Source organism: Erinaceus europaeus, unplaced genomic scaffold, assembly GCF_950295315.1.
Source record: "Erinaceus europaeus unplaced genomic scaffold, mEriEur2.1 scaffold_352, whole genome shotgun sequence".
NCBI lineage: Eukaryota > Metazoa > Chordata > Mammalia > Eulipotyphla > Erinaceidae > Erinaceus > Erinaceus europaeus.
This window is the reverse complement of record NW_026647607.1, coordinates 73,142-95,977: the sequence shown is the minus strand read 5'-3', so window position 1 is coordinate 95,977 and position 22,836 is coordinate 73,142. Positions and strand designations below refer to the sequence as shown.

The 22,836-nt window shown below is 41.0% G+C and overlaps 1 pseudogene; it reads right to left on the bottom strand.

Moving 5' to 3' along the window:
• Positions 1-7,144: 7,144 nt before the first annotated feature.
• Positions 7,145-21,858, bottom strand: LOC132536385 (tubulin alpha-1C chain-like; annotated as a pseudogene).
• Between the last annotated feature and the right edge of the window lie 978 nt (positions 21,859-22,836).

The window sequence follows — 22,836 nt, the reverse complement described above, 5'->3', positions numbered from 1 at the left end:
GCATCGGGCTCCTGTGTGCTGGCGGCGGCCTCCTGCGGGCTGTGTGGCTGCGGGGCTGTGGTGTGCGGGGTTGTCTGGGCACAGCCCGCTGGCTGGCTGGCTGGCTGGCTGGTCAGCAACATTATCAATGTGATTTCAGTGTGCTTCAATGCCTCATATATACACTACTTAAGGTATTGAAACTTATATAAATGCTACTATATATATATCTATATAATTTATATAATTATGTTACATATGTGTTATAGGTAACAAAATATAACATAATATATTTAAATATATAATGTATAGTAAATATTATTTTTATTAAATTGTGTGATTTCCTCCTATTATATAGCATAAAATTGAAATTCTAATATTTCTCAAGATTATTGGAACAGTATGGCCCAGATCTTTGGATTGGTAGAATGAGATTTGTATCTGGATCTGCTGGGCCATAAGCAGTCCTCCTCCTCCTATTCCTCACTGTTGTTTTATGCCTATTACCAAGATACCAACACAACTCAGAGCCAGTGGTGGGGAAAGTTATGGATGGAAAGTGACTGTTGAGAGATGTGCCATCTTCTCTTGTGGCAGAGGCCCTGCAGTGAGGAAGGTGGGACCTGTATTCAGTGAGAGAGGATACCTATGGGCTACACAGCATCATGACTTGGTGGCAAGTAACCAGAACACACCAGCACTTTATTGCAATACTGTCTACAGACAAGGGCTGTAGAAGTCCTGCATTTTAGAGTCTATGGGATTAAGAGTACGTGGAGTTGAAGAATACAATGACCTGAACCCTGTGCTGCTCCTTCTAGACCTTGTACAATAACCCAGAATCTCCAAATGCATCACTCAAAGGAACTACTATTTGCTTCAGGGACCTGAACAGGTGTCTCTTCTCCTGTATCAGTATGTGCATCTCCTCACATTTGTGATGGCCAGTGGATGGCTAATGGCATGGCATGGCATGGCATGGCACGGCATGGCATGGCATGGCAATTTGATATGATGTCTGCGGTTCTGCTTACCTGTGTGCTTATTCCCATTAGGACCATAAGGTGTAAGACATATATGGGCAGGGAAAGACAGATCAGGGACTATGGAATGGCTCTACTTGAACTACCATGTTCTAGCACATGTATCATAGAAGTCTGAGGATCCTAGACCTGCAACCACAGGGACAAATCTGACAAGGCATGCAAAGTGTTTTCTGTAACAGTATTTAGCTGAATATATAGAAAATTTCTAGTTATATCCTTTTTCTTTCTTTCTACCTCTCTTTCTTTCTTTCTTTCTTTCTTACTTTTTTTCTTCTTTCCCAGAGCATTTCTTAGCTCTGGCTTATGGTGGTATGGGTATTAATTGAATCTAATACTTTAGAACCTCATGCATAACCATTACACTGGTTCTCTTGACTATGATAGTATTCTTTTTAAAAGATTTTATTTATTTATTAATGAGAAAAATAAGAAAAGATAGAGCAAAAATACAGACATCACTCTGGTACATGTGCTGCTGCTGATCTAAGTAGGGACATCTTGCTTAAGAGTCCAATGCCACATCAACTGCTCCACCTCTCAGACCACTTCTTTGTATTAGTCTTATTCTTATTTATTTAATTCTGAATGACAAGTCCATTGTATAAAAGAGGTACAATTCCACACAATTCCCACTGCCAGAGTTCTTTATCCCAACTCCTCCATTGAAAGCTTTCCTATTCATTACCCGCTCTGGGAGCATAGACCCAGGATCATTCTAGAATGCAGAAGGTAGAAGATCTGGTTTCTGTAATTTATTCTCTACTGGACTTGGACATTGACAAGTCAAGCCATACTCCCAGCCTGTTTCTATCTTTCCCTAGTGGGGCAGGGCTCTAGAGAGGTGGGGATCCAGAACACATTGGCGAGGTCACCTGCCAGGGGAAGTCCAGTTGGCATCATAGTAGAAACTGCAACTTGGTGGCTGAAAATCATTAAGATATAAAGAAGAACAAAGTTTTAATAATCAGTAACCTAAAGGTAAGAATATATACATGTAGCCATAAGTTATGGGAAAATATACACCTTAAGGTAAAAGTGCACAGTGCTGTACAGTGAATCAGTAAGTGCAGTAAGCAAGTGGAAAGATCTGTTAGAGATGAGTAGCTGAGCAAGTTGTGGTCTATATACACAATGGAATACTACTCAACTATTAAAAATGGTGAATTCACCTTCTTCACCCCATCTTGGATGAAGCTTGAAGGAATAATATTAAGTGAGATATGTCAGAAAGACAAGGATGAATATGTGATGATCTAGCTTACAGACAGAAGTTGAAAAACAAAATCAAAAGGGGAACCACTAACAGAGCTTGGACTGGAGTTGGTGTATTGCAGCAAAGTAAAAGACTCTGGGATGGGTGAGGAGAGTCCAGGTCCTGGAACATGGGCAGAGGAGGACCTAGTGGGACTTGAATTGTAATGTGGAAAACTGGGAAACATGCATATACAAAGTATTGTGTTTAGCTGTCAACTGTAAACCATTAATCCCCCAATAAAGACACTAAAAAAACCTGTTAGTACTCTTATGCAGATTCCAAAAATGATACGGGCAAGTGTGATTGAAAAGAAAATTCATAAATTTCAGATCTCAGGAGGAACTAGAAAAGCATCTCTGCTAACTGACATTCTTTAACTGGGCTCTCTGTCTTTCTCCATAAAAATATCTTTATTTATTTATTTATTTATTTATTTATTTATTTATTTAATAGAAACAGTCAGAAATGTTGAGGGAATGGGAAAGTAGAGAGGGAGAAAAACAGAAAGACATCTGCAGCACTGCTTCATCACTTTTAAAGCTTTCCCCCTGCAGATGAGGACAAGTGCTGGAACCTGGGTCCTTGTGCAATGTAACATGTGTGTGCTCTCACATGTGTGCCACCACCCAGCCTCTATTCGGATTTTTCTCTTTCTAGCACTACATTAACCCATTACCAAAGGTATGTGAATATACTTGAAGTGTTGGTGTATCTGGTGGAACCAAAAGCATTTATTCTCCAACTCTAGGATGTATCTGGTACAGAAAGTGTATCAAAGAAAGTGGTAGCCTCCAGGAGATCAACAGTCCTATAGTGTGGAAAAATGTTCACACATTACATTATGCAATTACTTTTAGTGTTGTCTTTCCCTGTCTGAATATGTCCCTTACCATCAGTTTCCAGAGGTCTATTCCTATTGTGACATGATGCCCTTCCTTTTTGTTGTTACATAAATGGGTGTGTGTGTGTGTGTGTGTGTGTGTGTGTGTGTGTGTGTGTGTGTGTGTGTGTGTTCTTTCCCAGCTCCAGCTCCACAGGTGGAAAATCATCATTACAAGAACACATCCTGCCCCTACTTCTGTTCTGAAATATTTTCTTTCAGCTAAAGTCTTCTCTAACCTTCTTTCACCTGTACACAATTTCAGGTTATTTGAAAGTCTGTCTTTTTTCACATCGTGGAACAATTATAAAAACACTCACATGTGAGGCTGACTAAGGCATTGGTAAAGAGATGGTCAGGGGTCACTATCCCAGGAGCTTCAGGCTCCCCAGGTGCCCCTGGGATATTCTGTAGGCTGAGGTATTTTACCCAGTAGCTACCAAGCCCATTTCTCAGGGCCCTGTGCTGGGGAAATGCTGCCTTGGGAGATGAATTTCTTGGGGTTGTGAGGTGTCTGCATAACTGAAATGGTTCATCTGCTCCTTTCTCACTTACTTGGGAATGTCCATCCTTTGCCCTGCAATGCTCACACTGTGGTAATTGACAGACCTCCTAGGTTGGGAAAGGCTCCAATTGCTCATCCTGACTCTGGGTCACTTTCTTGCCAGAATCTGTTAAGAAGAAATAGCTGGATTTGCTCTTAGCAAGGGTCTGGGATGAACCCTGGTGTGAGTGTGAGGGCTTCAACAAAAATCAACTGGTTATTTCACTAACAAAAGGGATTTATCTGGACACCAAAAAAAAAAAAAAAAGCATTTGTAAAAGTGAAGTCTCATTATGGGTCATGTGTGGACTTCTCCCACTTTATATGTACTTATAAATCCTGCTATATAAAGGGCAGCACCCCTCACTATGGCTTTTACTGGCATGCTGTGAGAAGAGACACCTCTGTTTCCCTAATTTTTAAAATATGTTTATTTACTATTGGATAGAGAAATTTAGAAGGGGTGGAGAGACAGAGGGGTAAAAAGACAGAGATACACCACTTGTGAAGCTTTCCCCCCTGCAGATGGGGATACCAGGAGCTTGAACCCATGTCCTTGCACTCTGTAATGTGTGTGATTAGCCAGGCGAACCACTGCCTGGCCCTACAAACTCCATTTCCCCTTAGCCTTCGTGGGAACTCTCTCCTAGCCTTCTCTGTCCTCTCAAAGATTTTAAAATATTTATTGTATTTACTACAAATGACAGAGTTTACTTGAGCAAGAGAGAAAGAGACAACCCAGAGCACCACTCTGGTACATGTAGCACTTGGGATTGTGGGGTGTCAGCTGAAGCTAAAGGTCTCCCTACCACATTTCAATAGGATTTAGGAATGCTGATTTATTTTTCCTCTTTAAACATTTTATTTACATGTTTATTTACTTATAAAATAAAATATTTTATTTACTTTATTGGAAGGTGACAGAGAGAAATTGAGGGAGGAAAGGGAGGGAGGGGAAGAGACAGACACTTGTAGCCCTGCTTCACCACTTGCAAAGCTTTCCCCTTGTAGGTGGGGGACAGGGGATTGAACCTGGATCCTTGCTCACTGTAATGTGTGAACTTAGTCAGATTTGTCATTGCCTGGATCTGGAATATTGATTTTCATAAGATTATAATTTATCTCATGATGAATGCTATATGGTCCCCCGAACACAATTTTGAAGCATCTCTCAAGCTAAAAACAAGTCTGTACTAGGCTCAGAGGCCAAGCTTGCTCTCTTCAGAGTAAGTGAAATAGAAGTGAGAAATGGATGAATGGATGAAGTGTGAAAAAAAAGAGTGGGAAAAAGAGAAAAAGGAAGGAAAAGAGCCAGGGAAAAGATAGTACCTGAGCACCATCTGGATAAAGTAGATCATTAAAAGGAAATCTGGGGTCAGGAGGTGGCACACCAGTAAAGTGCACATGTCACTATGATCAAGGAGCCAGGCTTGAACCTTCCTTCCCCACTGCCTGGGAGAAGATTCACAGGCTGTGGAGCAGGCTGTAGATGTTACTCTCTCTCCATCTTTTTTTCTCTGCCTCAATCATAATTTAAAAAGAGGAAAATGGCTGCTGAGGACAGTGGATTCATTGTGTAGGCTCCCAGCCCCAGCAATTCCCAGTCAGGTGAGCAACTAAGTACCAAACTGTTTCCTCCCTTGTGCATGAAACCTGGCCTGTGGACATCATCTGCTTCTTACTCTATTCAGCCTTGCTGGCCACACCAATTGTACCTGAATACTGGTCACTAAGTTCTCCGGCTACTCACAGTGCCCTGGCTTTCTTTGCTCATCCCTGCTTATGTTGCTTCTGAAGAGGTAGTTGGAAGAGGGTCCAACTCAGGGAACTGCCTTCTCTCTAATCTTGCCTACACAGTATTCAATTCTCTTTATTCCTCTACATCAGTTATTCCCCCAATAAATGATGAGTCAAGTACCAATTATAACAGCCTTGGGCTGTTATTGATTTTGACTCAAAAAGTTTCACTTTCTCCAAATAGGGAATTAAGTACAATTTTATTTGCCACAGTAGCTTTTGGCTAAGTATGAAAGAAATGAGCACAACTCCAAATTGTTTCCATGAGATTATATTTTAACATTGTTAGCAATTGTTTCTGACATTATGGCTACTGATTTAAATTACAGTTCAACAAATTACTGCCTATGATATCTATGACTTCTTCTTCGAGCGTTTGCCATATCTATGACTAATATCACTAGCTACCCCACATATTGTAGCAACAGAACAGAAATAGAGGCTTTAGGAGAAAAAAATAAAAGACCCAGAAATGGAGTGGCATGCTGACTAGAGCCTTGGACTCTTCACACAAGGTCCCAAGTCTAACCCCTGCATCTCGTGTGTTGAGTGATATTCTGGTCCTCTCTCTCCTCCTCTCAACAAGTCTTAAAATGAATCTTTAATTCAACTCTCTGAAGACTTAGCTGAGATCCACAGACTCAGATGTGCTTTGTTTTTTTCCCCTCCTCCAGGGTTATTGCTGGGCTCGGTGCCTGCACCATGAATCCACCGCTCCTGGAGGCCATTTTTCCCCCCTTTTGTTGCCCTTGTTGTAGCTTCGTTGTGGTTATTATTGCCCTTGTTGATGCAATTCGTTGTTGGATTGGACAGAGAGAAATGGAGAGAGGAGGGGAAGACAGAGAAGGGGAGAGAAAGATAGACACCTGCAGACCTGCTTCACCGCCTGTGAAGCGACTCCCCTGCAGGTGGGGAGCCGGGGACTCGAACCGGGATCCTTACGCTGGTCCCTGCGCTTTGCGCCACATGCGCTTAACCCACTGCGCCACCGCCCGACCCCCCAGATGTGCTTTTTTAATATCCACAGGTGAAGGATGTGGACAATATGTTGTCTAACTTGGAAAAATACCAGTCAGATCTGTCCCACTTATTTCACTTTCCATTTATTTTTCACAGTACTACTCAACTCAGGTTGTGGTGATGTGAGGGAAAGAAATTGGAACTTCAGGCTAAAAGTTTGTTGAGCAGGTCAGGGTTGTATCTCCCTGATACACTAGAGATGACTTTTTATCACCAGTGTGCAGAGTTACAGAAACATACCTGACCACAAGCACAACAAAGAACACACATCAATCACTTGAACTACTGATCTAAATGATCAGGCAGATCTCTAGCCACTTCATCTGTTCCCAAAGGGGCTTGAAGTGGGGCAAATGTTTATGATATAAGTGTAACCAAGGGCTAGCTAAGGAACTCACTGAGATAGTGTGGGACTTTGCCATGTGTGTGGCCCAGGTTTGAGTAAAAGATCTACCGTATTGAGAGAAAGCATCAAGGCTGTGGTATCATTCTCTGCTTGTTTACCTCAAAATTAAAATAAGCAACCAAACACATTCATATGAAAATATTTTATTGACAGCTTTATGCCACAATAGACTGCTTCACAAATGAGTTCAAGACAGACAGGAATAAAAAATGTCAAGTTAATACTCTTCACCCTCATCATCTCCATTAGCACTATCTGCTCCAATCTCCTCATAATCCTTCTCTAAGGCAGCCATGTCCTCTCGGGCCTCAGAAAACTCTCCCTCCCCCATGCCCTCACCGATATACCAATGGACAAATGCACGCTTTGCAAACATTAGGTCAAACTTGTGGTTCAGCCGGGCCCAGGCTTCAGCAATGGCTGTGGTGTTACTCAGCAAGCACACAGACCGCTGGACCTTGGCCAGGTCTCCACCAGGGACCACAGTGGGAGGCTGGTAATTAATGCCAACTTTGAAGCCAGTGGGGCACCAGTCCACAAACTGGATGCTATGCTTGTTCTTAATGCTGGCAATGGCAGCACTGACATCTTTGGCGACCACGTCACCATGGTACAACAGGCAGCAGGCCATGTATTTACCATGGCGAGGGTCACATTTCACCATCTAGTTGTTTGGCTCAAAGCATGCCTTGGTGATTTCCGGAACTGAAAGTTCTTCATGGTATGCTTTCTCAGCAGATATTACAGGGGCATAGGTGGTTAAAGGGAAGTGGATGCGGGGATAGGGCACCAAGTTGGTCTGGAATTCTGCCAGGTCAACATTCAGGGCTCCATCAAACCTGAGGGAAGCAGTGATGGAGGACGCTACCTGCCTAATAAGGCGATTGAGGTTGATGTAGTTTGGTCGTTCAATGTCCAGATTTCGACAACAGATGTCATAGGTGGCTTCATTGTCTACCATGAAGTCACAGTCACAATGTTCCAGGGTGCTGTGAGTGGTGAGGATGGAGTTGTAGGACTCCACGACAGCTGTGGACACCCAGGGAGATGGGTAGATGGAAAACTGGAGCTTGGACTTCTTGCCATAGTCGACAGAGAGACGCTCCATCAGGAGAGAGGTGAACCCAGAACCAGTTCCCCCACCAAAGCTGTGGAAAACCAGGAATCCCTGAAGACCTTCGCACTTGTCGGCCTGCAAAATAAATTAAGTCTTGAAGGTATCTACAGTGACTTTTCTGAATCTCTGATTACAGTGGCCAAGCTTATAAAAGAAATATGAATAATGCTTGTAAAACAGTCAGGACTTTGAGGAATTTAAGTATTCAGAGAAACTTCACAATCAATTACTTGTTGGGGAAAATTCCACTAAAATGGCTATTTTATTTTTTATTAGTGATTTAATATTGATTTACAAAGTTATAGATAATGGGGTATAATTTCACACTGTTACCACCACCAGAGTTCCACACTCTCATTCCTTCCCCTGGAAACTGTATTAGTAATCCCAAGGTCACAGATATGGATTGGCAAATTTCCTTTTTTTTTTTTTTTTTGCCTCCAGGATTATCTCTGGGGCTTGGTTCTTTCTCTATGAATCCACAGTTTCTATGTTTTCTGGCTTTTTAAAAAATATTTTGATATGAGAGAAGTTGAGAGGGGAAGGGAAGACAGAGGGGAATAAAGATAGATACCTGCCACCTAACTAACCATTTATGAAGTGACCTCGCTGCATGTGAGGAGCTAAAGGCTTAAACCAGGATCTTTCAGTGGGTGCTTGTGCTTTGCAATATGTGCACTTAAACTGGCACACCACTGCCAGGCCCCCAATTGACTTAATTCTATAACTAGCTGTACTTACACATATTTGCCCATTTTACTGTAGTCTTAACTTTTCTTTCTACATATATTACTATGTCCAAATGCCTTTCTTTTTTCCTCTTCTCTCTCTGGGTCCTGATGGAATTGGAGTTCTGAGCCCTCTGGTCATCTTCCCCTAATATTTCTCCCACTCTGGGATTATATACCAATGTTCTTTATGGGGTATGGAAGGTGAATGTTCTGGCTTCTGTAATTGCTTCTCTGCTGGACATGGATGATGGCAGGTCAATCTATACCCCCAGTGAAAAAGGCTGTTTAAAAAGTAAACTACCTTCATTTCTGAAATTAAAGGAATCACAAGATCTGTAATGACTGTATAGTTTATTTTTGAAACAGAATGTAATCTTTGTTGCCCTTGGTGTGACCACAGAGCAAGGGAAACTTATCAGTTGGAGTGTGACCAAGATAGCCTGTAACCACTGCCTCTGTGTAATGGATACTTCAGAAAGATTTATCAAACAGAAGGGAAAACACAAAGCAGAATTAGGTGTAATGCACCAAAGTAAAAGACTCAGGTTGGGGGGGCGAGTGTTTAGGTCCTGGAATGTGATAGTAGAGAAGGGTGGGGGTGGAGGGGGGTGTTAGATTATTATGTGGAAAACAGAAATGTTACCCATGTACAAACTACTATAGTTTACTGTCAACTGCAAACTATTAATCCCTCAATAAAGAAAAAAGATTTGGTAACAAGTTTCTGAGCAGGAATATATCAGAACCATCAAGTTCCAATGGAATCAGGTACTGGAGTCAGGTCAGGTCTAGGTCTGGCTCCAGCAGGTTCCTTTCTGTGTGGTTTTAACAAAGTTAATTATTCAGTTTTATATATTTCACTAAATACTAACTTGAAACAGTGATCAGCACAGTGAGGAGTAGTTACCAGAAAGAAAGTTGATAAAAGTGATTATTACAATTCAAGACCCCCCCCAACACACACACACACACCTCACTGGGGTTTCCTACTTATATGGGAAGTGTTGGCTGACAAACTAGTATTCTATGAAAGGTTGCTAAAAAATGGTATCTAACACTCACCTATCAAAAGGTGTTCAGATTTGTGGACATTCTCCACTGACCTCTGTGAGACCCATTTATAAACCATGATGGTTATTGTTCTTAAATGTCATCAAAATAAAACAGAAAAGAGAAGCTGGTCTTGCTGCAAATAGTTGTGCCATAGCCCAAGAGTGTCTCGGCTGAGAGTCTAGATGTTCAGTGAGGGCCATCAGTGTGCGAAGAGTTCTTGTAGTTAGTCCCACGCCACATTGAGCAAGTGATGTTATCTTATCAGTTTCCGAATCTGATCGGAGACAGGGTCTATAACCTCCCTGCCCAAGCTGTAATGTCCACGAGCATAGTTATTAGCAGCGTCTTCCTTGCCCGTGATGAGCTGATCAGGGTGGAATAGCTGGCAGTAGGGGCCACTGCGAATTTCATCTGCAAAGGGAAATCATAGAAGCCTCTCACCACTAGCCCTGTGTAAGAAGACCCAGCCTTAAGGTGTCTGTGGAGTCCCAGGACACACCCCTGGGATCTCACCCAGGTTACAGGCCAACTCACCAATGACTGTGGGTTCCAGGTCTACAAACACTGCCCTTGGTACACGATTGCCAGTGCTAGTTTCACTAAAAAAGGTGCTGAAGGATTCATTTCCATCCCCAGTGGACCTGTCACTGGGCATCTGGCCATCAGGCTGGATGCCGTGTTCCAGGCAGTAGAGCTCCCAGCAGGCATTACCGATCTGGACACCAGCCTGGCCAATGTGGATAGAGATGCACTGACGCTGTGGGAGGAAGATGCCCATATATATTATATATATTTATTTATCTGATTGTTTTTTTAACCAAAGCACTGCTCAGTTCTGGTTTGTGGTGGTAGGGAGGGGAGAAATTGATTCTGGAACATTGGAGCCTCAGGCATGAGAGTCCCTGCATAACCATTGTGCTATTTACCCCCTCTGCAGGTGAACTATTTATGAATGATTCACTCTCAGGGTTCTGGTTGGTGTACCTGGTTGTGTGCAAAAATTAATGTGCAAAGAAACTGGCTCTAGGGAAACATCACAAGTGGTAAAGCCAAGCTGTGTCTCTCTTTCCCTTTCGACCCATCCCATCCTTCTCAATTTCTGTCTATCCTATCAAACAGAAGGGAAAAAAATGGTCACCAGCAGGAAAAGTGGATTCATGTAGGTAAGGAGATCAGCAATAACCCTGGTAGGGAAAAAAAAAGACTTCCAGGGTGGAGCTATGGTGGCCTATTCACAGAAAGTTGTCCCTTCACCAGAAAACAAATGTTGATATTATAACAAAATAACTAAACAAATTTCATCAGAGAACATCTGGGTTTTTTGGTAAAGAAAGGATCATTAATATTTGAAAGTCATTGATTGTGTGGACTCCAGGAGCCGGGGGAAGGGAGAAAAGGACATTAACAGAAACGCAGCATTGAGAGTGGGGATATATAGCATACTGGATATGCAAAGAAACGTGGCTGAGGCTCTGAAGTCCCAGGTTTAATACCCTGTACCACTATAAACCAGTGATGAGCAGTGCTCTGGTATAAATAAATAAATAAATAAATAAATAAATAAACGCAGCATTGCTTAGACATCAGCTACCATATTTGCATTTGCTTTAGATCCACCTGGTGGATATTAAAGGGCCTCCTGGAAACCATTCAGGAACCTAGTGGTTTAAGAGAGTTTAAGTTACTGTTTAGGGATATAGAAGCCACAATCTATTGTGTGAACCCCAGAGGGTCCATCCAGGAGCACTAGGGAAATGATTTTTCTTCCTTCATGGCAGCCAAGAAGCTTACCAAAGTCTAAGTTGTCCCAAATGGCATAGAAACCCTGGTGAATGGGATCAGACCACCCTGCAAGGAGGAAAGTGACTTTTACTTCAAAGCAGAGTTCCCACTTTTAGGAATCAATCTGGAAATAGTAGGAGGTCTGGAATCCCCCTACCCCTCCCCTGCCCCTGACAGACTGTTTAAGGGACATCAGGTGTCATAATACTGCAGTACTATTTCATCCCCATTGCAACTCAAATATAAGGCAGAACCCAGCACCATTTGCTGGCCAACAACAGAAACCAAACAGATGTGTAAAACTAGGAAAATGCGGGTGCTGCATAACCAAGAAATTCAATGATACAGTTACAGAAGAGCTATCAGCAGAGGAAGAATTTAGCAACTGCATTGTCAGGAAATTTGAAGAAACAGATTAAGAAGGAAGCGACTTTAAAGTGTCCCTTGATAGTAAAATGGAAAACTTGAAAACAGTTATAGGGGATGAAGGACACTTTGTATACATTCCACTCTCAAGTAACAAGTAAAGGAATTAGACTTACCCACATAGAACAGACAATATCAGAAATAGAAGACAGGGAGTCGGGCGGTAGCACAGCGGGTTAAGCGCAGGTGGTGCAAAGCGCAAGGATGGGCATAAGGATGCGGGTTCGAGCCCCCGCTCCCCACCTGCAGGGGAGTCGCATTATAGGCGGTGAAACAGGTCTTCAGGTGTCTTTCTCTCCCCGTCTTCCCCTCCTCTCTCCATTTCTCTCTGTCCTATCCAACACCAACAACAACAATAAAAAAAAAACAAGGAAAACAGAAGGGAATAGATAAATAGTAAAAAAAAAAAGAAAGAAAAAGAAAAAAAAGAAAAAAGAAAAGAAAAGAAATAGACAAACTAGCTATACTCTTTGAATTCAAAGTAGGAGGAGAAAAATAACCTTTAGGAAAAATGAAGCAACTCTTAATTTTTTTTACATTTATTATCTATTCCCTTTTTTGTCCTTGTTTTACTGTTATAGTTATTATTGGTGCCATCATTGTTGGATAGGACAGAGAGAAATGGAGAGAGGAGGGAAAGACAGAGAGGGGGAGAGAAAGATAGACACCTGCAGACCTGCTTCACCACCAGTGAAGTGACTCGTCTGCAGGAGGGGAGCTGGGGGCTTGAACCGGGATCCTTACACCAGTCCTTGTCCTTTGTGCCACATGTGTTTAACATGCTGTGCTACTGCCCGACTCCCATGAAGCAACTCTTCAAGAGGATTAAAGACTATTATGAAAGTAATATCAGGATTATGAGTGTCTCAGAAGGAAAGGATAAAAAGGAAGGGAGCAAAGACTACATTCAAGGAAAAGATAACAGAACATTTCCAAATGTGTGATTTGGTCAGAAGGCAGATGTTCAGGAAGGAGACAGAACTCTCAAATTTCTAAACCCAAATAGGATTACATTAAGAAACATCACTGTGAAATTATATAAAGTAAAATAATAAAGTGATTCACACACACACACACACACACACACACACACACACACACACAGTATAGTCAGATTCACAGAAGATTTTCCTGCAGGAACCATGGAGGCCAGGAGAGAGAAGTGGTATATTCAAGGTTTTAAAACAATAGGGTATGAAGAACACTTTGAATTCCTTCCAGTATCAAATAGCAAGTAAAATAAGTAGACTCAGCCATGTATAAGAGAACATCAGAAACAGAAGACAAACTGGCTACACTCTCTAAAAATGTGCCAGTCTCACACATTTTATGCTAGAAGACTATCATTCAAATATGCAAGAGCAATCAAAACAGTGCCAGACATACAAAAACAAAGGAGTTTGCCATCGCCAGACTTGCTTTGCAAGAGTTACTGAAAGGAATGTCACAGAGAAATAAAAAAGGAACATTGAACACTCAACAAAGTGATACATAGTAAAACAGATCATAGAGCACAGCCATAAAAATATGAGACATCAAGGACTGGGGTGGTGGTGCACTTGGTTGAGTGCACATGTAAAATGGGCAAGGACCCAAGTTTTAGACACTGGTCCCCACCTTCAAGGGGAAAGCTTTGCAAGTGGTGAATCAGCATTACAGGTGTCTCTCCATCTCTCTCCCTCTCTATCTCCCCATTCCTCTCAATTTCTGGCTATCTCTATCCAATAAGTAAATAAAAGTAATTAAAAATTAAAATATAACCATTTACAAAAGATATGAAACAACTTTAAAATATGAAAGAAGTGGTAATGGATAAATCTTGCTAGTGAAAAGAACAATGAGAAAAGAACATTTTTTCAAAAGATTCTTTTAGGCTGAGAAGACAGCATAATGGTTATGCAAGAAACTTTCATGCTTTTTTAAAGTTTTTTTAAATGTATTTTTAATATTTATTTTTATTTATTTATTCCCTTTTGTTGCCCTTGTTTTATTGTTGTAGTTATTATTGTTGTCATTGTTGTTGGATAGGAAAGAGAGAAATGGAGAGGGGAGGGGGAAGACAGAGAGAGGGAGAGAAAGACACCTGCAGACCTGTTTCACCACTTGTGAAGCAACACCCCTGCAGGTGGGGAGCCAGGGCTTGAACCGGGATCCTTATGCGGGTCCTTGTGCTTAGCGCCACCTGCACTTAACCCACTGCGCTACAGCCCGACTCCCTCATGCTTTTTTTAAAGAAAGGATTAATTAACAAAAAGGAAAAAAAAAAGAACATTAGTGGAAAACTAGTGAAATCCATAAAAAGCTTGGAGATTAGTTCATAGTTATGTATCATTGTCAATATTCCAATTTTGACAAATGTACCTGGCTAAGTCATATGTTAACACTTGGGGACACTGCATGAAGGATAGTAGTGGTTCTTTTGCAGCTTTTCTGTAATTCTTAAATCACTTCCAAATAAAATGTTTATTAAAAATAAAACCTCAAAAAAAAGAAACTTTCATGCCTGTAGCTCTAATGTCCCAAATACAATTTCCAGCATTACTATAAGCTAGAGTTGAGCAGGACTCTGGTCTCTACTGTCTCTTTATATATTTCTCTCATAATAATTTTGTTTATTTTTTGAAGACTGTTAGGATTTCAGGTCCTGGTGCAAGATGGTGAAGGTGCACCTAGGTGGGGGGGCAGGTTAGAGTGTTTTGCAGAGAACTGAGAAATTTTACACATGTACCAAAAACTGTATTTACTGTTCATGAGTTAGGTGGTAGAACAGCAGGTTTAGGGCACATGGCACAAAGCATAAGGACTGGCCTAAGGATTCCAGTTCGAGCCCCCAGATCCCCACCTGCAGGGGAGTTGCTTCATAGGCAGTGAAGCAGGTCTGCAGGTGTCTATCTTTCTCTCCCTGTCTTCCCTTCCTCTCTCCATTTCTCTCTGTTCTATCTAACAATGATGACATCAATAACAATCATAACCATAACAATAAAAATCAAGGGCAACAGAAGGGAAAATAAATAAATGAAAACCTCTTAGATGTATTTACATTAAACCTATGTAATACTTTCATGTATAATGCATTCACACACATAGAGTTCTCTATGTATTTTTAAATGAAGTAATTATCTCTAGTATGTTTGAGTCTCTCCTACAACTCTGTTTTGTTTTTTAATCCCTTCTATATGTAATACTTTGAGGTTATTTAATTTGATATATGTGTTCAAGGATTCTTATTACTGTTTACATCTATAGCCAAATTACCTACATTTCTAAACCAGATGGCTTAGCTTATATGTTCAATATAAAGAACTGAAATACATGGACTTGTATAGGTTTAAAAAGTCAGATTTTGGCAAAATTATAGTGGTTATCTTTGAAGGGAGGTGGAGAGTGGTGAGAGTACTGAATGTGGTGGTTGGTGTGGTATGGAACTACACGCTTTTGTAATCTTATGATATTTTAAACCATTTAATGACTTATAAAAATTAAAAAAAACAAATTAACCAAAAAGAAAAGAAATGACTCATACCTGACTAAGTAACCAGCTTTTTGTATAATTATCTTTCTGGAAGCCTCTCCTGCTCAAGGACTATTTCCCAAACATGTTTTGTGAAAGACAGTTCAGAGACATGCTTTGGGAATCCAGAGATATTAATGAACTGCTAGGTTAAGACTAGAGACCGCACCCTAGTTTTGTAGCTGCAATTGATATTCAGAGTAAGGACTATACCATTTTACAAGGACAGAGTAGTAGCTCTTGCACCATTTCCCTCAGCATCTGGGAAAAAGCCTGGTGAGAACGCCAATGCATGCAAAATTCCTCCTTCCAGCTCTCATTCATTCTGATAACTTTGTACCTTTTGAGTTCACCTGGTCTTTCTTTAGTCCTATTCTTGTAGAAGAACTTTTCTTTCTCTGTTTAAAACTAGCTTGAATCAGCAAACTACAGTCAAATGATTCATTTAGAAAATGCCAGATAAGCAGAAGTTAGGTACATTCTAAATATTGGAAGCATATAACCTTGTGGAACACATCTTTTTAAACAGCATTTTCCTTTTACTACCAACACTCCTGAGGGAAGAGGAGTGTGTCACAAAGACTTTGCTGTTTCCTAGTAAAATACATATTTATCAGAGTGAAGAAATTGTACAGTTTTTTAGAGTTTAATAATACCAGGAAACTGCTTTCCTTTTCTTGCTAAGCAAAGCCACCCATTAGTTACCAAAATCACTCCCAGTTAACAAAGAGAATGAACAGAAAACTTATATGTAAACACATGAAAAAAGGGGGAAAAGGGTGCCGATTATAATTCATTATAAGCCATAAAAGATAATTTTAGACATCCAAATTATCACCAGCAAATATCCCATTGCATTTCTCCTTGAGCCAGAGGATTTCAAGCTTTCAAAAGTTGTGAAAAGGAAAGTAAAGAACTTTCCACACTAGCTAAGCTTTCTTTTTTTTAAAAAATATTTATCCCCTTTTGTTGCCCTTGTTTTATTGTTGTAGTTATTATTGTCGTTCTTGATGTAATTGTTGTTGGATAGGACAGAGAAATGGAGATAGGAGTGGAAGACAGAGAGGAAGAGCGAAAGATAGACACCTGCAGACCTGCTTTACCTCTTTTTTATTTATTTATTTATTTTTATTTTTTATATTTATTTTATTTATTTATTCCCTTTTGTTGCCCTTGTTGTTTTATTGTTGTAGTTATTATTGTTGTTGTCATTGTTGGATAGGACAGAGAGAAATGGAGAGAGGAGGGGAAGACAGAGAGGAGGAGAGAAAGATAAACACCTGCAGACCTGCTTGACTGCCTGTGAAGTGACTCCCCTGCAGGTGGGGAGCTGGGATTCAGGATCCTTATGCCGGTCCTTGTGCTTTGTGCCACCTGCGCTTAACCCGCTTCTCTACAGCCCGACTCCCCTGCTTTACCTCTTGTGAAGCAACTCCCCTGCAGGTGGGGGGGCAGAAGAGTCAAACCAGGATCCTTATGCCGGTCCTTGTGTTTTGTAGCCACTTGCCCTTAACCCTCAGCACTACCTCTCAACTCCCTCTAGCTAAGCTTTCTAAGGGGCCATTACCATAACCTGAGGTAATGTCTTCAGTTATCACCACCTTTGAGTTTTGATCCTTCTTTCCACATCCACTTCCATAAAACAGACATGGTACTCTAACCAAGTCGGCAAACTCATTGTCACTGGTGTGCTCTTCCTTTCTCATTCAGACTGTATTTGTGTGTGTGTGTGTGTGTGTGTGTGTGTGTGTGTGTGTGTGTGTAGTGGGGCGTTATTCTAGTGAACCCATGCATAGCAATAGCCCACTACTATATCATGCTCAATTTTAACTAGACTATTTCACAGCTCCAGAAAACTGGAGACAATTGGATATCTGTTTATGGCTGTCCCCAAGGCCAGGGTTATAAAATACCTGAAAGGGGTAGTCAGGCGATAATGCAGTGGGTTAAATGCATGTGGCACAAAGTGCAAAGACCAGTGTTAAGGATCCCCACCTGAAGGGGAGTCACTTCACAAGAGCTGAAGCAGGTCTGCAGGTGTCTGTCTTTCCCCCTCTCAGTCTTTCCCTCCTTTCTCCATTTCTCTGTCTTATCCATCAATAGCAACCACAATAAAACAGGTGCAACAAAAGGAAATAAATAAATACTAAAAACAAACAAACAAACAAAAAACACCTGAATAGATCCTGTAATAGAGACTAAGGGCTTCTTTGACTGAAGAAGAGCTTTCTGTGGTTCCCAACTTTCTTTTATCCTGCTGCAGTATAATCTGCATCTTGCAAAGCCATGTGGCTACAGCTCTGCTCTCCTGTGCTCACCCCCCCTGGAATTTAGGCAGGTAAGTGGCACAAGGTGGAATCAGTATAGATCTAATTTAAAACCAGCAGTTGTCTCATCAAAAACAAATGAAGGGGGTCGGGAAGTAGCACACGTGTCACACAGCATGAGGGCCGGCATAAGGATCCTGGTTCAAGGCCCAGGCTCCCCACCTGTAGGGGAGTCCCTTCACAGGAGTGAAGCAGGTCCGCAGGTGTCTTTCTCTCCCCTTCTGTCTTCCCATCAAATACCCTTTTTTCTCTGTCCTATCCAATAACAAACAGGATTAACAATTAACAATAATAACCACAATGAGGCTACAACAACAAAGGCAACAGAAAGGGGGGAAAATGGCCTCTAGGAGCAGTGGATTCATGGTACAGGTATTGAGTGATCCCCAGCAATAAGCCTGGAGGCAAAAAACAATTAAATTAAAAAAAGAAAGTTTTAATTTAACCAGGAGGCCTCATTAGGTCTGTTGTTTTTGCTCTCCTGCCCTTTTAAAGGTCTCAGTACTCCCTAACTTGCTCCATCTAGTATCTTTTGGTGAAAAGCACTCAAGTACTTTATTACAGTCAGAAATATTTTTGTAACTGTGTGCTAGTCTCTGAAGGAGCAACAGATCAACTAATCACTGTTAATTGTTCTTCACTAGATATTTGTAAGCCCACTATTAAATCACCCATTAAAAAAGAATAGATACTGTTGTAATATTTGACACACAATTGTTTTAAAACATGGCTTATTTTTGGATACAAACTCAAAGACAGTTGTTTCCAATACCTATGGGAAGCATACTCAAGTTGTATATAATTTCATGCTTTTTTAAAACCCAAGAGGTTGTCAGTCCTGGTCTACTCTGGTTTTATAGGAAACCATCTTTTTTTTTTAATTCTTACACATTTTATTGTGTCTAGTGATGTTAGAAAAATGCTTAGAATGACACAATAGGAAGCTGACTATATTCTTTCATGCATCATAATGTCTCCTGAAGGATCTCACTAGACCAGAGATACTCAACCCTTAGCTTGCATTAGAACCACCCAGAACATTCTTAAAAACAGACTGCTGACAGAGAGCGGAACTTTTGCTTGTCTGATATCTTCAGAGTTGGTGAGGATTCTTCCCATCTTAGAAACATCTTCCAATTTCACCCAGATATAATATTCTAAGAGTAGAACAACACCTTCTTTTTGGATTCATTAAATCACACTATTTCTCACATACAGGAGATAGTTAATAAATAATTATTTTAAAAATTCTGGGATTAGCAGAGTCGCGTATTTGGCTAATAGGGCTCTAGGGGGCCTCAGTTAACAGTAAAGTCAGCTACCAAAGAGAAGAGCCTAATTCCATCTGTTAGCTTTGTCGTTTTCTTTTTCTTTTTTTAATTTATTTTTTATTTAAGAAAGGATAAATTAACAAAACCACAGCTTTGCTATTTTTATGCAGTTGGGAGATTCTACTTTTGAATTTGAAAATAAACATTTTCCTTCAACATAATGTTATTCAGGTGTATGTATGCATCAAATCCTAATTCCTTTCCTTTATGTGCAAGTAGCCAAAATAGGATAAGATCTAACAAATTGTTAAATCTAGGAGAAATTATATATTGAACTTTCCTTTAAATTCAATTAACTTGTATTTACATTGACTTTAATGCCTGTGAATATATGTGACTGGGAAGTTGTTCAGTGGTAAAGCTCATCCCTTACAAATGTGGCAGGTCTAAGTTTCTATCCCTGAAGAACATAAAAAAGAAAACCAGATCATAAATGAATGCTACTATGGTCTCTCTCATAGAAATGTACAAAGACATCCCAACTTCAACAAGGCAGCTAAAACTAGACAAAAGTTGTTCCTTATAATGGAGGTGTCTTTTTTTTTCTTTTTAATTTCCCTAGCAGCTAAGGCAAAACTGGCTCATGTCTACCAAAACTGCTTCTTTCTTTCTGACACCCAACAGATTTACACTTCCTTCCCTTCCTTGTAGGTGTGGCTGTGTTCATAAAATTCTTGCCAAGAAATGTGGCTATGAAGGGTGTAAACTACAGCCACCTGGAGTGAGCCACACACACACACAAAAAAAAAATTCTCACAGCATTCCTTGCTCAGAGCAGGACAGACAAGAAGATAGAAGGAACCTGTTCTTTGAATGACCCTATGGAACAGAATAATCCACACCCTCCACTATCTTTACTTCGGCAAGAAATAGACCTCTATTGAACTAACCTATTAAGATGGAGAGATTTTTTTTTCTGTTGGAATTGCTTTTAGCTCTCCAACCAACATCCTAAATTAGTATTCTGTAGCTGATTCCTGTCATCATATCATTAAGGAGCACATTTTGATAAAAGTATCACCTGCAACAATTTAGAAGTCAAACAACATAGGAATTCGTTTGCTAAAGTTATCCCTTATAAAGAGGAATTGGATTGTGATAGTTAATGACTGCCTTCGCACAAGGATAATGAGAATGCAACTAGTATTGAGTAATTCTATTTTTCTTTTCCTTTATGATTTATTTATTGGTCAGAGAAAGAGAAGATCAGAGCTTCACTACAGCAAATTTAGTGCTAAGGATTGAAGTCAGTAACTCCTGCTTCAGGTTCCAAGATCTATTTTTGTACCTCCTTCTTGGGAATGAGAATTTCTAAGTAGAGACAAAAGGAAAATAAATAAAGGGATTTTGCAATTTGTAAAAACTGATAGCCATCTGAACTTAGCAATAGAAAGACAGCTGGTTTAGAAAAGTCAATTAAACAAAATGACTTGGGTTCACATGGTAGAAAGACTGGTAAAGCATACAAGTTACTAGGTTCAAGGACCCTCCTTCAACTTCCAAATCTCCATCTGCATGTGGGAATTTTCAGTGGGATAGGTTGCAAGACTCTCTCTCTCCTTATTTATCTTTGTCACTATTATAATTAAAAATAAAGTAAAATAAAATAAAATAAAATACCATGCAGTGGCTCAGTCAGTAAAGTGCACGTGTTACATAGTTCAAGGACCAGGGTCCCTGCCTTCAACGGGAAAGCTTTAGAAGCAGTCCTATAAGTGACTCTCTATCACTCTCTATCTTCCTATTTCACATCCTGTTTCTCTGTCTCTAATATATATATATTTAAATAATCTTGATATATAAGGTTTTTTTAATGACTAATGAAAATTATGACTTTCTCATATAGACATCTAGCCCAAGCAATAATTCTGGTAGTAAAAATGACAAAAACAATATTTTTTGTAGTTACTGTTGTTATTGATGTCATTGTTGTTGGATAGGACAGAGAGAAATGGAGAGAGAAGGGGAAGACAGAGAGGGAAAGAAAGACAGGCACCTGCAGACCTGCTTCACTGCCTGTGAAGCGACTCCCCCACAGGTGGGGAGCTGGACCAGGATTCATCCTTTCATGCACTTGTCTTTTTTAAAACCTGGCTTAAATAGAAGGCTTCAGACCCAGACAAGTCACTGAAAGTTTAAATGAAGATTAGACAAGGCAACAGTTAATACCCTTCATAGGAGGAGTCCACTTGATGCAACTGAAGTTCTCCCCAAGCTCTAGATACAGGTGACTCAGCAGAGAGAGCCACCACCACCCCCTGCCACAGAACTCACAGGGATGCTGGCTAGAGCATGCCAGAAGTATTAGCATCTCCTGTGGAAGCATAGGAGGTGTTCCAAGAGTCCCTCAGGACAGTGGGAAAGTAAGTCACTATGGCAGGAGGGGGAGGATCCTTAGTTTCTGTAAGTAAGTCCTTAGTGGCAGTAAGGCATGGGAGGGGTCCTTCTTGCTGGGATCTCCTGAGGCCCAGGAGGAGACACTCAGGTGAACTTGTCTTGCCAGACCAGATAAGATGACAGCCTTGATGCAGCTCAAAGTGCAGCTGAAGTCCTGCCACCCCAGGGGCCCTGGAGCCAACCCCTGCCCCAGCCCCTTCATATTTACCATGACTAGGACTTTATAGGTCTCAGTAGCTCTGGAGAAGGCAGGTGATGTTCTCCCACAGACAGGCTGCACGGAATCTAGGAATAGATGCAACAGAGTAGCCCTGCCCCTCACTGGCCTTATATAGTCTTCCTCATCTACCATAAGTGCAGAGAGCTGGAGCCAAACTCTTTAAAGGGGCCAGGAGAACTAGGAAGAGGAGACACGTGGGCCTGAGGATGGGCAGGATGAAAGAGAAGAGCCTAGAGGAGCATCTTCACTGACTTCAGTGAGTGGGGGCTGCGGTGGCAGGTAGGCAAAGTCTAGGGAGCTCAGGTGCCAGGTAAGGGCAGCTGCAACCACAGTCATCTCCCCTGCTGCTCCCCTCAAGGCGACTCCTGTCATGGTGACTGGGACCTGTCTGGCTGCTAGCCACCCCTGCCACAGAACTTCCTAGAAGGCGCGGCCTAGAGTTCCTGCCCAGCACTTTTGGCCTTCACAGCCTACCTGCTGGGCCACAGGTGACTTCTCACCTCAAGGCTCTTAAATACCATCATATGGCCCTAAGAACATTCATCTGTTTGATTGGTTTTCTCCTTTTTTTTCTCCCTTCTTTTTTCTCCTCTCCCCTTCTCTCCCTTGTACACCCCTCCCCTCCTCTCCTGTCCTATCCTCTCTTTTATTTTTCTCTAAGGTTATCACTGGGACTCTGTGCTTGCACTATGATCCACTGCTCCTGCTGTGGCCATTTTTTCATTTTTTTATACAACAGAGATAAATTAGAAGGGAGAGGAATATAGAGGGGGAGATGAAAAGACACCTGCAGACCTGCTTCACTGCTTGTGAAGCAAGCCCCCCACACAGGAGGGGAGATGGGGGCTCCAACCAGGATGCTTGTGTGAATCCTTGCACTTAGTACTGTATGAGCTTAACATGGTATGCCACCACCCTGCCCCCTTGATTGTTTTTCTTTATTCACTTTCATATGTTTATCTTTATCTTATTATATATAATTAATTTTTAAAATATTTATTTTCCTTTTTGTTA